General features: G+C 57.5%; 1 protein-coding gene across 1 annotated transcript in view; it reads right to left on the bottom strand.

Annotated features, from left to right (window-relative positions):
* Positions 1-20,148, bottom strand: part of LOC140732860 (glutathione hydrolase 1 proenzyme-like) — a 1,003,644-nt gene that overhangs the window by 354,239 nt on the left and 629,257 nt on the right. The window lies entirely within an intron of this gene.

The following is a 20,148-nucleotide window of genomic DNA, read 5'->3' as shown; positions in this document are numbered from 1 at the left end:
ATGGGCTCTGGGATCAGTAGGTGAAGGGCTGATGGGCTCTGGGATCAGTAGGGGAAGGGGAGATGGGCTCTGGGATCTGTAGGTGAAGGGCTGAAGGGCTCTGGGATCAGTGGCAGAAGGGCTGATGGGCTCTGGGATCAGTAGGTGAAGGGGAGATGGGCTCTGGGATCAGTGGGTGAAGTGCTGATGGGCTCTGGGATCAGTAGGTGAAGGGGAGATGGGCTCTGGGATCAGTAGGTGAAGGGGAGATGGGCTCTGGGATCAGTGGGTGAAGTGCTGATGGGCTCTGGGATCAGTAGGTGAAGGGCTGATGGGCTCTGGGATCAGTAGGTGAAGGGGAGATGGGCTCTGGGATCAGTAGGTGAAGGGGAGATGGGCTCTGGGATCAGTAGGTGAAGGGGAGATGGGCTCTGGGATCAGTAGGTGAAGGGCTGGTGGGCTCTGGGATCAGTAGGTGAAGGGGAGATGGGCTCTGGGATCAGTGGGTGAAGTGCTGATGGGCTCTGGGATCAGTAGGTGAAGGGCTGATGGGCTCTGGGATCAGTAGGTGAAGGGGAGATGGGCTCTGGGATCAGTAGGTGAAGGGCTGAAGGGCTCTGGGATCAGTGGCAGAAGGGCTGATGAGCTCTGGGATCAGTAGCAGAAGGGCTGATGGGCTCTGGGATCAGTAGGTGAAGGGGAGATGGGCTCTGGGATCAGTAGGTGAAGGGCTGATGGGCTCTGGGATCAGTAGGTGAAGGGGTGATGGGCTCTGGGATCAGTAGGTGAAGGGCTGATGGGCTCTGGGATCAGTAGGTGAAGGGGAGATGGGCTCTGGGATCAGTGGGTGAAGTGCTGATGGGCTCTGGGATCAGTAGGTGAAGGGCTGATGGGCTCTGGGATCAGTAGGTGAAGGGGAGATGGGCTCTGGGATCAGTAGGTGAAGGGGAGATGGGCTCTGGGATCAGTAGGTGAAGGGCTGATGGGCTCTGGGATCAGTAGGTGATGGGGAGATGGGCTCTGGGATCAGTAGGTGAAGGGGAGATGGGCTCTGGGATCAGTGGGTGAAGTGCTGATGGGCTCTGGGATCAGTAGGTGAAGGGCTCTGGGATCAGTAGGTGATGGGGAGATGGGCTCTGGGATCAGTAGGTGAAGGGCTGATGGGCTCTGGGATCAGTAGGTGGGGAGATGGGCTCTGGGATCAGTAGGTGAAGGGGAGATGGGCTCTGGGATCAGTATGTGAAGGACTGATGGGCTCTGGGATCAGTAGGTGAAGGGGAGATGGGCTCTGGGATCAGTAGATGAAGGGCTGATGGGCTCTGGGATCAGTAGGTGAAGGGGAGATGGACTCTGGGATCAGTAGGTGAAGGGGAGATGGGCTCTGGGATCAGTAGGTGAAGGGCTGATGGGCTCTGGGATCAGTAGGTGAAGGGGAGATGGGCTCTGGGATCTGTAGGTGAAGGGCTGAAGGGCTCTGGGATCAGTGGCAGAAGGGCTGATGAGCTCTGGGATCAGTAGCAGAAGGGCTGATGGGCTCTGGGATCAGTAGGTGAAGGGGAGATGGGCTCTGGGATCAGTAGGTGAAGGGGAGATGGGCTCTGGGATCAGTGGGTGAAGTGCTGATGGGCTCTGGGATCAGTAGGTGAAGGGCTGATGGGCTCTGGGATCAGTAGGTGAAGGGGAGATGGGCTCTGGGATCAGTGGGTGAAGGGGAGATGGACTCTGGGATCAGTAGGTGAAGGGGAGATGGGCTCTGGGATCAGTAGGTGAAGGGGAGATGGGCTCTGGGATCAGTAGGTGATGGGCTGATGGGCTCTGGGATCAGTAGGTGAAGGGGAGATGGGCTCTGGGATCAGTAGGTGAAGGGGAGATGGGCTCTGGGATCTGTAGGTGAAGGGCTGAAGGGCTCTGGGATCAGTGTCAGAAGGGCTGATGAGCTCTGGGATCAGTAGCAGAAGGGCTGATGGGCTCTGGGATCAGTAGGTGAAGGGGAGATGGGCTCTGGGATCAGTGGGTGAAGTGCTGATGGGCTCTGGGATCAGTAGGTGAAGGGGAGATTGGCTCTGGGATCAGTAGGTGAAGGGGAGATGGGCTCTGGGATCAGTGGGTGAAGGGGAGATGGGCTCTGGGATCAGTAGGTGAAGGGCTGATGGGCTCTGGGATCAGTTGGTGAAGGGGAGATGGGCTCTGGGATCAGTAGGTGAAGGGGAGATGGGCTCTGGGATCAGTAGGTGAAGGGGAGATGGGCTCTGGGATCAGTGGGTGAAGTGCTGATGGGCTCTGGGATCAGTAGGTGAAGGGCTGATGGGCTCTGGGATCAGTAGGTGATGGGCTGATGGGCTCTGTGATCAGTAGGTGAAGGGGAGATGGGCTCTGGGATCTGTAGGTGAAGGGCTGAAGGGCTCTGGGATCAGTGGCAGAAGGGCTGATGAGCTCTGGGATCAGTAGCAGAAGGGCTGATGGGCTCTGGGATCAGTAGGTGAAGGGGAGATGGGCTCTGGGATCAGTAGGTGAAGGGGAGATGGGCTCTGGGATCAGTGGGTGAAGTGCTGATGGGCTCTGGGATCAGTAGGTGAAGGGCTGATGGGCTCTGGGATCAGTAGGTGAAGGGGAGATGGGCTCTGGGATCAGTAGGTGAAGGGGAGATGGGCTCTGGGATCAGTAGGTGAAGGGGAGATGGGCTCTGGGATCAGTAGGTGAAGGGCTGATGGGCTCTGGGATCAGTAGGTGAAGGGGAGATGGGCTCTGGGATCAGTGGGTGAAGTGCTGATGGGCTCTGGGATCAGTAGGTGAAGGGCTGATGGGCTCTGGGATCAGTAGGTGAAGGGGAGATGGGCTCAGGGATCAGTAGGTGAAGGGGAGATGGGCTCTGGGATCAGTAGGTGACGGTGAGATGGGCTCTGGGATCAGTACATGAAGGGGAGATGGGCTCTGGGATCAGTGGGTGAAGTGCTGATGGGCTCTGGGATCAGTAGGTGAAGGGGATATGGGCTCTGGGATCAGTAGGTGAAGGGCTGATGGGCTCTGGGATCAGTAGGTGAAGGGGAGGGGAGATGGGCTCTGGGATCAGTAGGTGAAGGGGAGATGGGCTCTGGGATCAGTAGGTGAAGGGGAGATGGGCTCTGGGATCAGTAGGTGAAGGGCTGATGGGCTCTGGGATCAGTAGGTGAAGGGGAGATGGGCTCTGGGATCAGTGGGTGAAGTGCTGATGGGCTCTGGGATCAGTAGGTGAAGGGGAGATGGACTCTGGGATCAGTAGGTGAAGGGGAGATGGGCTCTGGGATCAGTAGATGAAGGGGAGATGGGCTCTGGGATCAGTAGGTGAAGGGGAGATGGGCTCTGGGATCTGTAGGTGAAGGGCTGAAGGGCTCTGGGATCAGTAGGTGAAGGGGAGATGGGCTCTGGGATCTGTAGGTGAAGGGCTGAAGGGCTCTGGGATCAGTGGCAGAAGGGTTGATGAGCTCTGGGATCAGTAGCAGAAGGGCTGATGGGCTCTGGGATCAGTAGGTGAAGGGGAGATGGGCTCTGGGATCAGTAGGTGAAGGGGAGATGGGCTCTGGGATCAGTGGGTGAAGTGCTGATGGGCTCTGGGATCAGTAGGTGAAGGGCTGATGGGCTCTGGGATCAGTAGGTGAAGGGCTGATGGGCTCTGGGATCAGTAGGTGAAGGGGAGATGGGCTCTGGGATCAGTAGGTGAAGGGCTGATGGGCTCTGGGATCAGTAGGTGAAGGGGATATGGGCTCTGGGATCAGTAGGTGACGGGGAGATGGGCTCTGGGATCAGTAGGTGAAGGGCTGATGGGCTCTGGGATCAGTAGGTGAAGGGGATATGGGCTCTGGGATCAGTAGGTGACGGGGAGAAGGGCTCTGGGATCAGTAGGTGAAGGGCTGATGGGCTCTGGGATCAGTAGGTGAAGGGGAGATGGGCTCTGGGATCAGTAGGTGAAGGGCTGATGGGCTCTGGGATCAGTAGGTGAAGGGGATATGGGCTCTGCGATCAGTAGGTGACGGGGAGATGGGCTCTGGGATCAGTGGGTGAAGGGGAGATGGGCTCTGGGATCAGTAGGTGAAGAGCTGATGGGCTCTGGGATCAGTAGGTGAAGGGGAGATGGGCTCTGGGATCAGTAGGTGAAGGGGAGATGGGCAATGGGATCAGTAGGTGACGGGGAGATGGGCTGTGGGATCAGTAGGTGAAGGGCTGATGGGCTCAGGGATCAGTAGGTGAAGGGAAGATGGGCTCAGGGATCAGTAGGTGAAGGGCTGATGGGCTCTGGGATCAGTACATGAAGGGGAGATGGGCTCTGGGATCAGTAGGTGAAGGGGAGATGGGCAATGGGATCAGTAGGTGACGGGGAGATGGGCTCTGGGATCAGTAGGTGAAGGGCTGATGGGCTCTGGGATCAGTAGGTGAAGGGGAGATGGGCTCAGGGATCAGTAGGTGAAGGGCTGATGGGCTCTGGGATCAGTAGGTGAAGGGGAGATGGGCTCTGGGATCAGTAGGTGAAGGGATAATGGGCTCTGGGATCAGTAGATGAAGGGGAGATGGGCTCTGGGATCAGTAGGTGAAGGGCTGATGGGCTCTGGGATCAGTAGGTGAAGGGGAGATGGGCTCTGGGATCAGTAGGTGAAGGGGAGATGGGCTCTGGGATCAGTAGGTGAAGGGCTGATGGGCTCTGGGATCAGTAGGTGAAGGGGAGATGGGATCTGGGATCAGTAGGTGAAGGGGAGATGGGCTCTGGGATCAGTAGGTGAAGGGTTGATGGGCTCTGGGATCAGTGGGTGAAGGGGAGATGGGCTCTGGGATCAGTAGGTGAAGGGGAGATGGGCTCTGGGATCAGTGGGTGATGGGGAGATGGGCTCTGGGGTCAGTAGGTGAAGGGGAGATGTGCTCTGGGATCAGTAGGTGAAGGGGAGATGGGCTCTGGGATCAGTAGGTGAAGGGGAGATGGGCTCTGGGATCAGTAGGTGAAGGGGAGATGGGCTCTGGGATCAGTACATGAAGGGGAGATGGGCTCTGGGATCAGTAGGTGAAGGGGAGATGGGCTCTGGGATCAGTAGGTGAAGGGTAGATGGGCTCTGGGATCAGTGGGTGAAGTGCTGATGGGCTCTGGGATCAGTAGGTGAAGGGGAGATGGGCTCTGGGATCAGTGGGTGAAGGGGAGATGGGCTCTGGGATCAGTGGGTGATGGGGAGATGGGCTCTGGGATCAGTAGGTGAAGGGGAGATGGGCTCTGGGATCAGTAGGTGAAGGGGAGATGGGCTCTGGGATCAGTAGGTGAAGGGGAGATGGGCTCTGGGATCTGTAGGGGAAGGGGAGATGGGCTATGGGATTAGTAGGTGAAGGGGAGATGGGCTCTGGGAGCAGTAGGTGAAGGGGAGATGGGCTCTGGGATCAGTGGGTGAAGTGCTGATGGGCTCTGGGATCAGTAGGTGAAGGGGAGATGGGCTCTGGGATCAGTAGGTGAAGGGGAGATGGGCTCTGGGATCAGTACCTGAAGGGGAGATGGGCTGTGGGATCAGTAGGTGAAGGGGAGATGGGCTCTGGGATCAGTAGGTGAAGGGGAAATGGGCTCTGGGATCAGTACATGAAGGGGAGATGGGCTGTGGGATCAGTAGGTGAAGGGGAGATGGGCTCTGGGATCAGTACATGAAGGGGAGATGGGCTGTGGGATCAGTGGGTGAAGGGGAGATGGGCTCTGGGATCAGTAGGTGAAGGGCTGATGGGCTCTGGGATCAGTAGGTAAAGGGGAGATGGGCTCTGGGATCAGTAGGTGAAGGGGAGATGGGCTCTGGGATCAGTAGGTGAAGGGGAGATGGGCTGTGGGATCAGTGGGTGAAGGGGAGATGGGCTCTGGGATCAGTAGGTGAAGGGCTGATGGGCTCTGGGATCAGTAGGTGAAGGGGAGATGGGCTCTGGGATCAGTAGGTGAAGGGGAGAAGGGCTCTGGGATCAGTTCATGAAGGGGAGATGGGCTGTGGGATCAGTGGGTGAAGGGGAGATGGGCTCTGGGATCAGTAGGTGAAGGGGAGATGGGCTCTGGGATCAGTAGGTGAAGGGGAGATGGGCTCTGGGATCAGTGGGTGATGGGCTCTGGGATCAGTAGGTGAAGGGGAGATGGGCTCTGGGATCAGTAGGTGAAGGGGAGATGGGCTCTGGGATCAGTAGGTGAAGGGGAGATGGGCTCTGGGATCTGTAGGGGAAGGGGAGATGGGCTCTGGGATCAGTAGGTGAAGGGGAGATGGGCTCTGGGAGCAGTAGGTGAAGGGGAGATGGGCTCTGGGATCAGTGGGTGAAGTGCTGATGGGCTCTGGGATCAGTAGGTGAAGGGCTGATGGGCTCTGGGATCAGTAGGTGAAGGGGAGATGGGCTCTGGGATCAGTAGGTGAAGGGGAGATGGGCTCTGGGATCAGTAGGTGAAGGGCTGATGGGCTCTGGGATCAGTAGGTGAAGGGGAGATGGGCTCTGGGATCAGTGGGTGAAGTGCTGATGGGCTCTGGGATCAGTAGGTGAAGGGCTGATGGGCTCTGGGATCAGTAGTTGAAGGGGAAATGGGCTCTGGGATCAGTTGGTGAAGGGGAGATGGGCTCTGGGATCAGTAGGTGACGGTGAGATGGGCTCTGGGATCAGTACATGAAGGGGAGATGGGCTCTGGGATCAGTGGGTGAAGTGCTGATGGGCTCTGGGATCAGTAGGTGAAGGGGATATGGGCTCCGGGATCAGTGGGTGAAGGGCTGATGGGCTCCGGGATCAGTAGGTGAAGGGGAGATGGGCTCTGGGATCAGTAGGTGAAGGGGAGATGGGCTCTGGGATCAGTGGGTGAAGTGCTGATGGGCTCTGGGATCAGTAGGTGAAGGGCTGATGGGCTCTGGGATCAGTAGGTGAAGGGGAGATGGGCTCTGGGATCAGTAGGTGAAGGGGAGATGGGCTCTGGGATCAGTAGGTGAAGGGAAGATAGGCTCTGGGATCAGTAGGTGAAGGGCTGATGGGCTCTGGGATCAGTAGGTGAAGGGGAGATGGGCTCTGGGATCAGTAGGTGAAGGGGAGATGGACTCTGGGATCAGTAGGTGAAGGGGAGATGGGCTCTGGGATCAGTAGGTGAAGGGCTGATGGGCTCTGGGATCAGTAGGGGAAGGGGAGATGGGCTCTGGGTTCTGTAGGTGAAGGGCTGAAGGGCTGTGGGATCAGTGGCAGAAGGGCTGATGGGCTCTGGGATCAGTAGGTGAAGGGGAGATGGGCTCTGGGATCAGTGGGTGAAGTGCTGATGGGCTCTGGGATCAGTAGGTGAAGGGGAGATGGGCTCTGGGATCAGTAGGTGAAGGGGAGATGGGCTCTGGGATCAGTGGGTGAAGTGCTGATGGGCTCTGATATCAGTAGGTGAAGGGCTGATGGGCTCTGGGATCAGTAGGTGAAGGGGAGATGGGCTCTGGGATCAGTAGGTGAAGGGGAGATGGGCTCTGGGATCAGTAGGTGAAGGGGAGATGGGCTTTGGGATCAGTAGGTGAAGGGCTGATGGGCTCTGGGATCAGTAGGTGAAGGGGAGATGGGCTCTGGGATCAGTGGGTGAAGTGCTGATGGGCTCTGGGATCAGTAGGTGAAGGGCTGATGGGCTCTGGGATCAGTAGGTGAAGGGGAGATGGGCTCTGGGATCAGTGGGTGAAGTGCTGATGGGCTCTGGGATCAGTAGGTGAAGGGCTGATGGGCTCTGGGATCAGTAGGTGAAGGGCTGATGGGCTCTGGGAACAGTAGGTGAAGGGGAGATGGGCTCTGGGATCAGTAGCAGAAGGGCTGATGGGCTCTGGGATCAGTAGGTGAAGGGGAGATGGGCTCTGGGATCTGTAGGTGAAGGGCTGAAGGGCTCTGGGATCAGTGGCAGAAGGGCTGATGAGCTCTGGGATCAGTAGCAGAAGGGCTGATGGGCTCTGGGATCAGTAGGTGAAGGGGAGATGGGCTCTGGGATCAGTAGGTGAAGGGCTGATGGGCTCTGGGATCAGTAGGTGAAGGGGTGATGGGCTCTGGGATCAGTAGGTGAAGGGCTGATGCGCTCTGGGATCAGTAGGTGAAGGGGAGATGGGCTCTGGGATCAGTGGGTGAAGTGCTGATGGGCTCTGGGATCAGTAGGTGAAGGGCTGATGGGCTCTGGGATCAGTAGGTGATGGGGAGATGGGCTCTGGGATCAGTAGGTGAAGGGGAGATGGGCTCTGGGATCAGTGGGTGAAGTGCTGATGGGCTCTGGGATCAGTAGGTGAAGGGCTGATGGGCTCTGGGATCAGTAGGTGATGGGGAGATGGGCTCTGGGATCAGTAGGTGAAGGGATGATGGGCTCTGGGATCAGTAGGTGGGGAGATGGGCTCTGGGATCAGTAGGTGAAGGGCTGATGGGCTCTGGGATTAGTAGGTGAAGGGATGAAGTGCTCTGGGATCAGTATGTGAAGGACTGATGGGCTCTGGGATCAGTAGGTGAAGGGCTGATGGGCTCTGGGATCAGTAGGTGAAGGGGAGATGGGCTCTGGGATCTGTAGGTGAAGGGCTGAAGGGCTCTGGGATCAGTGGCAGAAGGGCTGATGAGCTCTGGGATCAGTAGGTGAAGGGGAGATGGGCTCTGGGATCAGTGGGTGAAGTGCTGATGGGCTCTGGGATCAGTAGGTGAAGGGCTGATGGGCTCTGGGATCAGTAGGTGAAGGGGAGATGGGCTCTGTGATCAGTAGGTGAAGGGCTGATGGGCTCTGGGATCAGTAGGTGAAGGGGAGATGGGCTCTGCGATCAGTAGGTGAAGGGGAGATGGGCTCTGGGATCAGTGGGTGAAGTGCTGATGGGCTCTGGGATCAGTAGGTGAAGGGGAGATGGGCTCTGGGATCAGTAGGTGAAGGAGAGATGGGCTCTGGGATCAGTAGGTGAAGGGGAGATGGGCTCTGGGATCAGTAGGTGAAGGGCTGATGGGCTCTGGGATCAGTAGGTGAAGGGGAGATGGGCTCTGGTATCAGTAGGTGAAGGGGAGATGGACTCTGGGATCAGTAGGTGAAGGGGAGATGGGCTCTGGGATCAGTAGGTGAAGGGGAGATGGGCTCTGGGATCAGTAGGTGATGGGCTGATGGGCTCTGGGATCAGTAGGTGAAGGGGAGATGGGCTCTGGGATCTGTAGGTGAAGGGCTGAAGGGCTCTGGGATCAGTGTCAGAAGGGCTGATGAGCTCTGGGATCAGTAGCAGAAGGGCTGATGGGCTCTGGGATCAGTAGGTGAAGGGGAGATGGGCTCTGGGATCAGTGGGTGAAGTGCTGATGGGCTCTGGGATCAGTAGGTGAAGGGGAGATGGGCTCTGGGATCAGTGGGTGAAGTGCTGATGGGCTCTGGGATCAGTAGGTGAAGGGCTGATGGGCTCTGGGATCAGTAGGTGAAGGGGAGATGGGCTCTGGGATCAGTAGGTGAAGAGGAGATGGGCTCTGGGATCAGTAGGTGAAGGGGAGATGGGCTCTGGGATCAGTAGGTGAAGGGCTGATGGGCTCTGGGATCAGTAGGTGAAGGGGAGATGGGCTCTGGGATCAGTGGGTGAAAGTGCTGATGGGCTCTGGGATCAGTAGGTGAAGGGCTGATGGGCTCTGTGATCAGTAGGTGAAGGGGAGATGGGCTCTGGGATCTGTAGGTGAAGGGCTGAAGGGCTCTGGGATCAGTGGCAGAAGGGCTGATGAGCTCTGGGATCAGTAGCAGAAGGGCTGATGGGCTCTGGGATCAGTTGGTGAAGGGGAGATGGGCTCTGGGATCAGTAGGTGAAGGGGAGATGGGCTCTGGGATCAGTGGGTGAAGTGCTGATGGGCTCTGGGATCAGTAGGTGAAGGGCTGATGGGCTCTGGGATCAGTAGGTGAAGGGGAGATGGGCTCTGGGATCAGTAGGTGAAGGGGAGATGGGCTCTGGGATCAGTAGGTGAAGGGGAGATGGGCTCTGGGATCAGTAGGTGAAGGGCTGATGGGCTCTGGGATCAGTAGGTGAAGGGGAGATGGGCTCTGGGATCAGTGGGTGAAGTGCTGATGGGCTCTGGGATCAGTAGGTGAAGGGCTGATGGGCTCTGGGATCAGTAGGTGAAGGGGAGATGGGCTCAGGGATCAGTAGGTGAAGGGGAGATGGGCTCTGGGATCAGTAGGTGACGGTGAGATGGGCTCTCGGATCAGTACATGAAGGGGAGATGGGCTCTGGGATCAGTGGGTGAAGTGCTGATGGGCTCTGGGATCAGTAGGTGAAGGGGATATGGGCTCTGGGATCAGTAGGTGAAGGGCTGATGGGCTCTGGGATCAGTAGCTGAAGGGGAGATGGGCTCTGGGATCAGTAGGTGAAGGGGAGATGGGCTCTGGGATCAGTAGGTGAAGGGCTGATGGGCTCTGGGATCAGTAGGTGAAGGGGAGATGGGCTCTGGGATCAGTGGGTGAAGTGCTGATGGGCTCTGGGATCAGTAGGTGAAGGGGAGATGGACTCTGGGATCAGTAGGTGAAGGGGAGATGGGCTCTGGGATCAGTAGGTGAAGGGGAGATGGGCTCTGGGATCAGTAGGTGAAGGGGAGATGGGCTCTGGGATCTGTAGGTGAAGGGCTGAAGGGTTCTGGGATCAGTTGGTGAAGGGGAGATGGGCTCTGGGATCTGTAGGTGAAGGGCTGAAGGGCTCTGGGATCAGTGGCAGAAGGGCTGATGAGCTCTGGGATCAGTAGCAGAAGGGCTGATGGGCTCTGGGATCAGTAGGTGAAGGGGAGATGGGCTCTGGGATCAGTAGGTGAAGGGGAGATGGGCTCTGGGATCAGTGGGTGAAGTGCTGATGGGCTCTGGGATCAGTAGGTGAAGGGCTGATGGGCTTTGGGATCAGTAGGTGAAGGGGAGATGGGCTCTGGGATCAGTAGGTGAAGGGGAGATGGGCTCTGGGATCAGTAGGTGAAGGGGAGATGGGCTCTGGGATCAGTAGGTGAAGGGCTGATGGGCTCTGGGATCAGTAGGTGAAGGGGAGATGGGCTCTGGGATCAGTGGGTGATCGGGAGATGGGCCCTGGGATCAGTAGGTGAAGGGGAGATGGGCTCTGGGATCAGTCGGTGAAGGGGAGATGGGCTCTGGGATCAGTAGGTGATGGGGAGATGGGCTCTGGGATCAGTAGGTGAAGGGCTGATGGGCTCTGGGATCAGTAGGTGAAGGGGAGGGGAGATGGGCTCTGGGATCAGTAGGTGAAAGGGAGATGGGCTCTGGGATCAGTATGTGAAGGACTGATGGGCTCTGGGATCAGTAGGTGAAGGGGAGATGGGCTCTGGGATCAGTAGGTGAAGGGCAGATGGGCTCTGGGATCAGTATGTGAAGGACTGATGGGCACTGGGATCAGTAGGTGAAGGGGAGATGGGCTCTGGGATCAGTATGTGAAGGACTGATGGGCTCTGGGATCAGTAGGTGAAGGGGAGATGGGCTCTGGGATCAGTATGTGAAGGACTGATGGGCTCTGGGATCAGTATGTGAAGGACTGATGGGCTCTGGGATCAGTAGGTGAAGGGGAGATGGGCTCTGCGATCAGTATGTGAAGGACTGATGGGCTCTGGGATCAGTAGGTGAAGGGGAGCTGGGCTCTGGGATCAGTAGGTGAAGGGCTGATGGGCTCTGGGATCAGTATGTGAAGGACTGATGGGCTCTGGGATCAGTAGGTGAAGGGGAGATGGGCTCTGGGATCAGTAGGTGAAGGGCAGATGGGCTCTGGGATCAGTATGTGAAGGACTGATGGGCTCTGGGATCAGTAGGTGAAGGGGAGATGGGCTCTGGGATCAGTAGATGAAGGGCTGATGGGCTCTGGGATCAGTAGGTGAAGGGCTGATGGACTCTGGGATCAGTAGGTGAAGGGGAGATGGGCTCTGGGATCAGTAGGTGAAGGGGAGATGGACTCTGGGATCAGTAGGTGAAGGGGAGATGGGCTCTGGGATCAGTAGGTGAAGGGGAGATGGGCTCTGGGATCAGTAGGTAAAGGGCTGATGGGCTCTGGGATCAGTAGATGAAGGGCTGATGGGCTCTGGGATCAGTAGGTGAAGGGCTTATGGGCTCTGGGATCAGTAGCTGAAGGGGAGATGGGCTCTGGGATCAGTGGGTGAAGTGCTGATGGGCTCTGGGATCAGTAGGTGAAGGGCTGATGGGCTCTGGGATCAGTAGGTGTAGGGGAGATGGGCTCTGGGATCAGTAGGTGAAGGGGAGATGGGCTCTGGGATCAGAAGGTGAAGTGGAGATGGGCTCTGGGATCAGTAGGTGAAGGGCTGATGGGCTCTGGGATCAGTAGGTGAAGGGGAGATTGGCTCTGGGATCAGTGGGTGAAGTGCTGATGGGCTCTGGGATCAGTAGGTGAAGGGCTGATTGGCTCTGGGATCAGTAGGTGAAGGGGAGATGGGCTCTTGGATCAGTAGGTGAAGGGGAGATGGGCTCTGGGATCAGTGGGTGAAGTGCTGATGGGCTCTGGGATCAGTAGGTGAAGGGCTGATGGGCTCTGGGATCAGTAGGTGAAGGTCTGATGGGCTCTGGGATCAGTAGGTGAAGGGGAGATGGGCTCTGGGATCAGTAGGTGAAGGGCTGATGGGCTCTGGGATCAGTAGGTGAAGGGGAGATGGGCTCTGGGATCAGTGGGTGAAGTGCTGATGGGCTCTGGGATCAGTAGGTGAAGGGCTGATGGGCTCTGGGATCAGTAGGTGAAGGGGAGATGGGCTCTGGGATCAGTAGGTGAAGGGGAGATGGGCTCAGGGATCAGTAGGTGAAGGGGAGATGGGCTCTGGGATCAGTAGGTAAAGGGCTGATGGGATCTGGGATCAGTAGGTGAAGGGGAGATGGGCTCTGGGATCAGTGGGTGAAGTGCTGATGGGCTCTGGGATCAGTAGGTGAAGGGCTGATGGGCTCTCGGATCAGTAGGTGAAGGGGAGATGGGCTCTGGGATCAGTAGGTGAAGGGGAGATGGGCTCTGGGATCAGTAGGTGACGGTGAGATGGGCTCTGGGATCAGTACATGAAGGGGAGATGGGCTCTGGGATCAGTGGGTGAAGTGCTGATGGGCTCTGGGATCAGTAGGTGAAGGGGATATGGGCTCTGGGATCAGTAGGTGAAGGGCTGATGGGCTCTGGGATCAGTAGCTGAAGGGGAGATGGGCTCTGGGATCAGTAGGTGAAGGGGAGATGGGCTCTGGGATCAGTAGGTGAAGGGGAGATGGGCTCTGGGATCAGTAGGTGAAGGGCTGATGGGCTCTGGGATCAGTAGGTGAAGGGGAGATGGGCTCTGGGATCAGTGGGTGAAGTGCTGATGGGCTCTGGGATCAGTAGGTGAAGGGGAGATGGACTCTGGGATCAGTAGGTGAAGGGGAGATGGGCTCTGGGATCAGTAGGTGAAGGGGAGATGGGCTCTGGGATCAGTAGGTGAAGGGGAGATGGGCTCTGGGATCTGTAGGTGAAGGGCTGAAGGGCTCTGGGATCAGTAGGTGAAGGGGAGATGGGCTCTGGGATCTGTAGGTGAAGGGCTGAAGGGCTCTGGGATCAGTGTCAGAAGGGCTGATGAGCTCTGGGATCAGTAGCAGAAGGGCTGATGGGCTCTGGGATCAGTAGGTGAAGGGGAGATGGGCTCTGGGATCAGTAGGTGAAGGGGAGATGGGCTCTGGGATCAGTGGGTGAAGTGCTGATGGGCTCTGGGATCAGTAGGTGAAGGGCTGATGGGCTCTGGGATCAGTAGGTGAAGGGGAGATGGGCTCTGGGATCAGTAGGTGAAGGGGAGATGGGCTCTGGGATCAGTAGGTGAAGGGGAGATGGGCTCTGGGATCAGTAGGTGAAGGGCTGATGGGCTCTGGGATCAGTAGGTGAAGGGGAGATGGGCTCTGGGATCAGTGGGTGATCGGGAGATGGGCTCTGGGATCAGTAGGTGAAGGGGAGATGGGCTCTGGGATCAGTAGGTGAAGGGGAGATGGGCTCTGGGATCAGTAGGTGATGGGGAGATGGGCTCTGGGATCAGTAGGTGAAGGGCTGATGGGCTCTGGGATCAGTAGGTGAAAGGGAGATGGGCTCTGGGATCAGTATGTGAAGGACTGATGGGCTCTGGGATCAGTAGGCGAAGGGGAGATGGGCTCTGGGATCAGTAGGTGAAGGGCAGATGGGCTCTGGGATCAGTATGTGAAGGACTGATGGGCTCTGGGATCAGTAGGTGAAGGGGAGATGGGCTCTGGGATCAGTATGTGAAGGACTGATGGGCTCTGGGATCAGTAGGTGAAGGGGAGATGGGCTCTGGGATCAGTATGTGAAGGACTGATGGGCTCTGGGATCAGTATGTGAAGGACTGATGGGCTCTGGGATCAGTAGGTGAAGGGGAGATGGGCTCTGGGATCAGTATGTGAAGGACTGATGGGCTCTGGGATCAGTAGGTGAAGGGGAGCTGGGCTCTGGGATCAGTAGGTGAAGGGCTGATGGGCTCTGGGATCAGTATGTGAAGGACTGATGGGCTCTGGGATCAGTAGGTGAAGGGGAGATGGGCTCTGGGATCAGTAGGTGAAGGGCAGATGGGCTCTGGGATCAGTATGTGAAGGACTGATGGGCTCTGGGATCAGTACGTGAAGGGGAGATGGGCTCTGGGATCAGTAGATGAAGGGCTGATGGGCTCTGGGATCAGTAGGTGAAGGGCTGATGGACTCTGGGATCAGTAGGTGAAGGGGAGATGGGCTCTGGGATCAGTAGGTGAAGGGGAGATGGACTCTGGGATCAGTAGGTGAAGGGGAGATGGGCTCTGGGATCAGTAGGTGAAGGGGAGATGGGCTCTGGGATCAGTAGGTAAAGGGCTAATCGGCTCTGGGATCAGTAGATGAAGGGCTGATGGGCTCTGGGATCAGTAGGTGAAGGGCTTATGGGCTCTGGGATCAGTAGCTGAAGGGGTGATGGGCTCTGGGATCAGTGGGTGAAGTGCTGATGGGCTCTGGGATCAGTAGGTGAAGGTCTGATGGGCTCTGGGATCAGTAGGTGTAGGGGAGATGGGCTCTGGGATCAGTAGGTGAAGGGGAGATGGGCTCTGGGATCAGAAGGTGAAGGGGAGATGGGCTCTGGGATCAGTAGTTGAAGGGCTGATGGGCTCTGGGATCAGTAGGTGAGGGGGAGATTGGCTCTGGGATCAGTGGGGTGAAGTGCTGATGGGCTCTGGGATCAGTAGGTGAAGGGCTGATGGGCTCTGGGATCAGTAGGTGAAGGGGAGATGGGCTCTGGGATCAGTAGGTGAAGGGGAGATGGGCTCTGGGATCAGTGGGTGAAGTGCTGATGGGCTCTGGGATCAGTAGGTGAAGGGCTGATGGGCTCTGGGATCAGTAGGTGAAGGTCTGATGGGCTCTGGGATCAGTAGGTGAAGGGGAGATGGGCTCTGGGATCAGTAGGTGAAGGGCTGATGGGCTCTGGGATCAGTAGGTGAAGGGGAGATGGGCTCTGGGATCAGTGGGTGAAGTGCTGATGGGCTCTGGGATCAGTAGGTGAAGAGCTGATGGGCTCTGGGATCAGTAGGTGAAGGGGAGTTGGGCTCTGGGATCAGTAGGTGAAGGGGAGATGGGCTCAGGGATCAGTAGGTGAAGGGGAGATGGGCTCTGGGATCAGTAGGTGAAGGGCTGATGGGCTCTGGGATCAGTAGGTGAAGGGGAGATGGGCTCTGGGATCAGTGGGTGATGGGGAGATGGGCTCTGGGATCAGTAGGTGAAGGGGAGATGGGCTCTGGGATCAGTAGGTGAAGGGGGAGATGGGCTCTGGGATCAGTAGGTGAAGGGCTGATGGGCTCTGGGATCAGTAGGTGAAGGGGAGATGGGCTCTGGGATCAGTGGGTGATGGGGAGATGGGCTCTGGGATCAGTAGGTGAAGGGGAGATGGGCTCTGGGATCAGTAGGTGAAGGGGGAGATGGGCTCTGGGATCAGTAGGTGAAGGGCTGATGGGCTCTGGGATCAGTAGGTGAAGGGGAGATGGGCTCTGGGATCAGTGGGTGAAGTGCTGATGGGCTCTGGGATCAGTAGGTGAAGGGCTGATGGGCTCTGGGATCAGTAGGTGAAGGGGAGTTGGGCTCTGGGATCAGTAGGTGAAGGGGAGATGGGCTCTGGGATCAGTGGGTGAAGTGCTGATGGGCTCTGCGATCAGTAGGTGAAGGGCTGATGGGCTCTGGGATCAGTAGGTGAAGGTCTGATGGGCTCTGGGATCAGTAGGTGCAGGGGAGATGGGCTCTGGGATCAGTAGGTGAAGGGCTGATGGGCTCTGGGATCAGTAGGTGAAGGGGAGATGGGCTCTGGGATCAGTGGGTGAAGTGCTGATGGGCTCTGGGATCAGTAGGTGAAGGGCTGATGGGCTCTTGGATCAGTAGGTGAAGGGGAGATGGGCTCTGGGATCAGTAGGTGAAGGGGAGATGGGCTCTGGGATCAGTAGGTGAAGGGGAGATGGGCTCTGGGATCAGTAGGTGAAGGGCTGTTGGGCTCTGGGATCAGTAGGTGAAGGGGAGATGGGCTCTGGGATCAGTGGGGTGATGGGGAGATGGGCTCTGGGATCAGTTGGTGAAGGGCTGATGGGCTCTGGGATTAGTAGGTGAAGGGATGAAGTGCTCTGGGATCAGTATGTGAAGGACTGATGGGCTCTGGGATCAGTAGGTGAAGGGGAGATGGGCTCTGGGATCAGTAGATGAAGGGCTGATGGGCTCTGGGATCAGTAGGTGAAGGGCTGTTGGGCTCTGGGATCAGTAGGTGAAGGGGAGATGGGCTCTGGGATCAGTAGGTGAAGGGGAGATGGACTCTGGGATCGGTAGGTGAAGGGGAGATGGGCTCTGGGATCAGTAGGTGAAGGGGAGATGAGCTCTGGGATCTGTAGGTGAAGGGCTGTAGTGCTCTGGGATCAGTGGCAGAAGGGCTGATGAGCTCTGGGATCAGTAGCAGAAGGGCTGATGGGCTCTGGGATCAGTAGGTGAAGGGGAGATGGGCTCTGGGATCAGTGGGTGAAGTGCTGATGGGCTCTGGGATCAGTAGGTGAAGGGCTGATGGGCTCTGGGATCAGTAGGTGAAGGGGAGATGGGGCTCTGGGATCAGTAGGTGAAGGGGAGATGGGCTCTGGGATCAGTAGGGTGACGGTGAGATGGGCTCTGGGATCAGTACATGAAGGGGAGATGGGCTCTGGGATCAGTAGGGTGAAGGGGATATGGGCTCTGGGATCAGTAGGTGAAGGGCTGATGGGCTCTGGGATCAGTAGGTGAAGGGGAGATGGGCTCTGGGATCAGTAGGTGAAGGGGAGATGGGCTCTGGGATCAGTAGGTGAAGGGGAGATGGGCTCTGGGATCTAGGTGAAGGGCTGATGGGCTCTGGGATCAGTAGGTGAAGGGGAGATGGGCTCTGGGATCAGTGGGTGAAGTGCTGATGGGCTCTGGGATCAGTAGGTGAAGGGGAGATGGACTCTGGGATCAGTAGGTGAAGGGGAGATGGGCTCTGGGATCAGTAGGTGAAGGGGAGATGGGCTCTGGGATCAGTAGGTGAGGGCTGATGGGCTCTAGGATCAGTAGGTGAAGGGGAGATGGGCTCTGGGATCTGTAGGTGAAGGGCTGAAGGGCTCTGGGATCAGTGGCAGAAGGGCTGATGAGCTCTGGGATCAGTAGCAGAAGGGCTGATGGGCTCTGGGATCAGTAGGTGAAGGGGAGATGGGCTCTGGGATCAGTAGGTGAAGGGGAGATGGGCTCTGGGATCAGTGGGTGAAGTGCTGATGGGCTCTGGGATCAGTAGGTGAAGGGCTGATGGGCTCTGGGATCAGTAGGTGAAGGGGAGATGGGCTCTGGGATCAGTAGGTGAAGGGGAGATGGGCTCTGGGATCAGTAGATGAAGGGGAGATGGGCTCTGGGATCAGTAGGTGAAGGGCTGATGGGCTCTGGGATCAGTAGGTGAAGGGGAGATGGGCTCTGGGATCAGTAGGTGAAGGGGAGATGGGCTCTGGGATCAGTAGATGAAGGGCTGATGGGCTCTGGGATCAGTAGGTGAAGGGCTGATGGGCTCTGGGATCAGTAGGTGAAGGGGAGATGGGCTCTGGGATCAGTAGGTGAAGGGGAGATGGACTCTGGGATCAGTAGGTGAAGGGGAGATGGGCTCTGGGATCAGTAGGTGAAGGGGAGATGGGCTCTGGGATCAGTAGGTGAAGGGCTGATGGGCTCTGGGATCAGAGGTGAAGGGGAGATGGGCTCTGGGATCTGTAGGTGAAGGGCTGAAGGGCTCTGGGATCAGTGGCAGAAGGGCTGATGAGCTCTGGGATCAGTAGCAGAAGGGCTGATGGGCTCTGGGATCAGTAGGTGAAGGGGAGATGGGCTCTGGGATCAGTAGGTGAAGGGGAGATGGGCTCTGGGATCAGTGGGTGAAGTGCTGATGGGCTCTGGGATCAGTAGGTGAAGGGCTGATGGGCTCTGGGATCAGTAGGTGAAGGGGAGATGGGCTCTGGGATCAGTAGGTGAAGGGGAGATGGGCTCTGGGATCAGTAGGTGAAGGGGAGGTGGGCTCTGGGATCAGTAGGTGAAGGGCTGATGGGCTCTGGGATCAGTAGGTGAAGGGGAGATGGGCTCTGGGATCAGTGGGTGAAGTGCTGATTGGCTCTGGGATCAGTAGGTGAAGGGCTGATGGGCACTGGGATCAGAAGGTGAAGGGGAGATGGGCTCTGGGATCAGTAGGTGAAGGGGAGATGGGCTCTGGGATCAGTAGGTGACGGTGAGATGGGCTCTGGGATCAGTATATGAAGGGGAGATGGGCTCTGGGATCAGTGGTTGAAGTGCTGATGGGCTCTGGGATCAGTAGGTGAAGGGGATATGGGCTCTGGGATCAGTAGGTGAAGGGCTGATGGGCTCCGGGATCAGTAGGTGAAGGGGAGATGGGCTCTGGGATCAGTAGGTGAAGGGGAGATGGGCTCTGGGATCAGTAGGTGACGGTGAGATGGGCTCTGGGATCAGTACATGAAGGGGAGATGGGCTCTGGGATCAGTGGGTGAAGTGCTGATGGGCTCTGGGATCAGTAGGTGAAGGGGATATGGGCTCTGGGATCAGTAGGTGAAGGGCTGATGGGCTCTGGGATCAGTAGGTGAAGGGCTGATGGGCTCTGGGATCAGTAGGTGAAGGGGAGATGGGCTCTGGGATCAGTAGGTGAAGGGGAGATGTGCTCTGGGATCAGTAGGTGACGGGGAGATGGGCTCTGGGATCAGTACATGAAGGGGAGATGGGCTCTGGGATCAGTAGGTGAAGGACTGATGGGCTCTGGGATCAGTAGGTGAAGGGGAGATGGGCTATGGGATCAGTAGATGAAGGGCTGGGGCTCTGGGATCAGTAGGTGAAGGGCTGATGGGCTCTGGGATCAGTAGGTGAAGGGGAGATGGGCTCTGGGATCAGTAGGTGAAGGGGAGATGGACTCTGGGATCAGTAGGTGAAGGGGAGATGGGCTCTGGGATCAGTAGCTGAAGGGGAGATGGGCTCTGGGATCAGTAGGTGAAGGGCTGATGGGCTCTGGGATCAGTAGGTGAAGGGGAGATGGGCTCTGGGATCTGTAGGTGAAGGGCTGAAGGGCTCTGGGATCAGTGGCAGAAGGGCTGATGAGCTCTGGGATCAGTAGCAGAAGGGCTGATGGGCTCTGGGATCAGTAGGTGAAGGGGAGATGGGCTCTGGGATCAGTAGGTGAAGGGGAGATGGGCTCTGGGATCAGTGGGTGAAGTGCTGATGGGCTCTGGGATCAGTAGGTGAAGGGCTGATGGGCTCTGGGATCAGTAGGTGAAGGGGAGATGGGCTCTGGGATCAGTAGGTGAAGGGGAGATGGGCTCTGGGATCAGTAGGTGAAGGGGAGATGGGCTCTGGGATCAGTAGGTGAAGGGCTGATGGGCTCTGGGATCAGTAGGTGAAGGGGAGATGGGCTCTGGGATCAGTGGGTGTAGTGCTGATGGGCTCTGGGATCAGTAGGTGAAGGGCTGATGGGCTCTGGGATCAGTAGGTGAAGGGGAGATGGGCTCTGGGATCAGTAGGTGAAGGGGAGATGGGCTCTGGGATCAGTAGGTGACGGTGAGATGGGCTCTGGGATCAGTACATGAAGGGGAGATGGGCTCTGGGATCAGTAGGTGAAGGGGAGATGGGCTCTGGGATCAGTAGGTGAAGGGGAGATGGGCTCTGGGATCAGTGGGTGAAGGGGAGATGGGCTC

The sequence above is a fragment of the Hemitrygon akajei genome, chromosome 9, assembly GCF_048418815.1.
Source record: "Hemitrygon akajei chromosome 9, sHemAka1.3, whole genome shotgun sequence".
Lineage (NCBI taxonomy): Eukaryota > Metazoa > Chordata > Chondrichthyes > Myliobatiformes > Dasyatidae > Hemitrygon > Hemitrygon akajei.
Note: the sequence above shows the minus strand (reverse complement) of the source record. Positions and strands in the feature narration are given on the sequence as shown.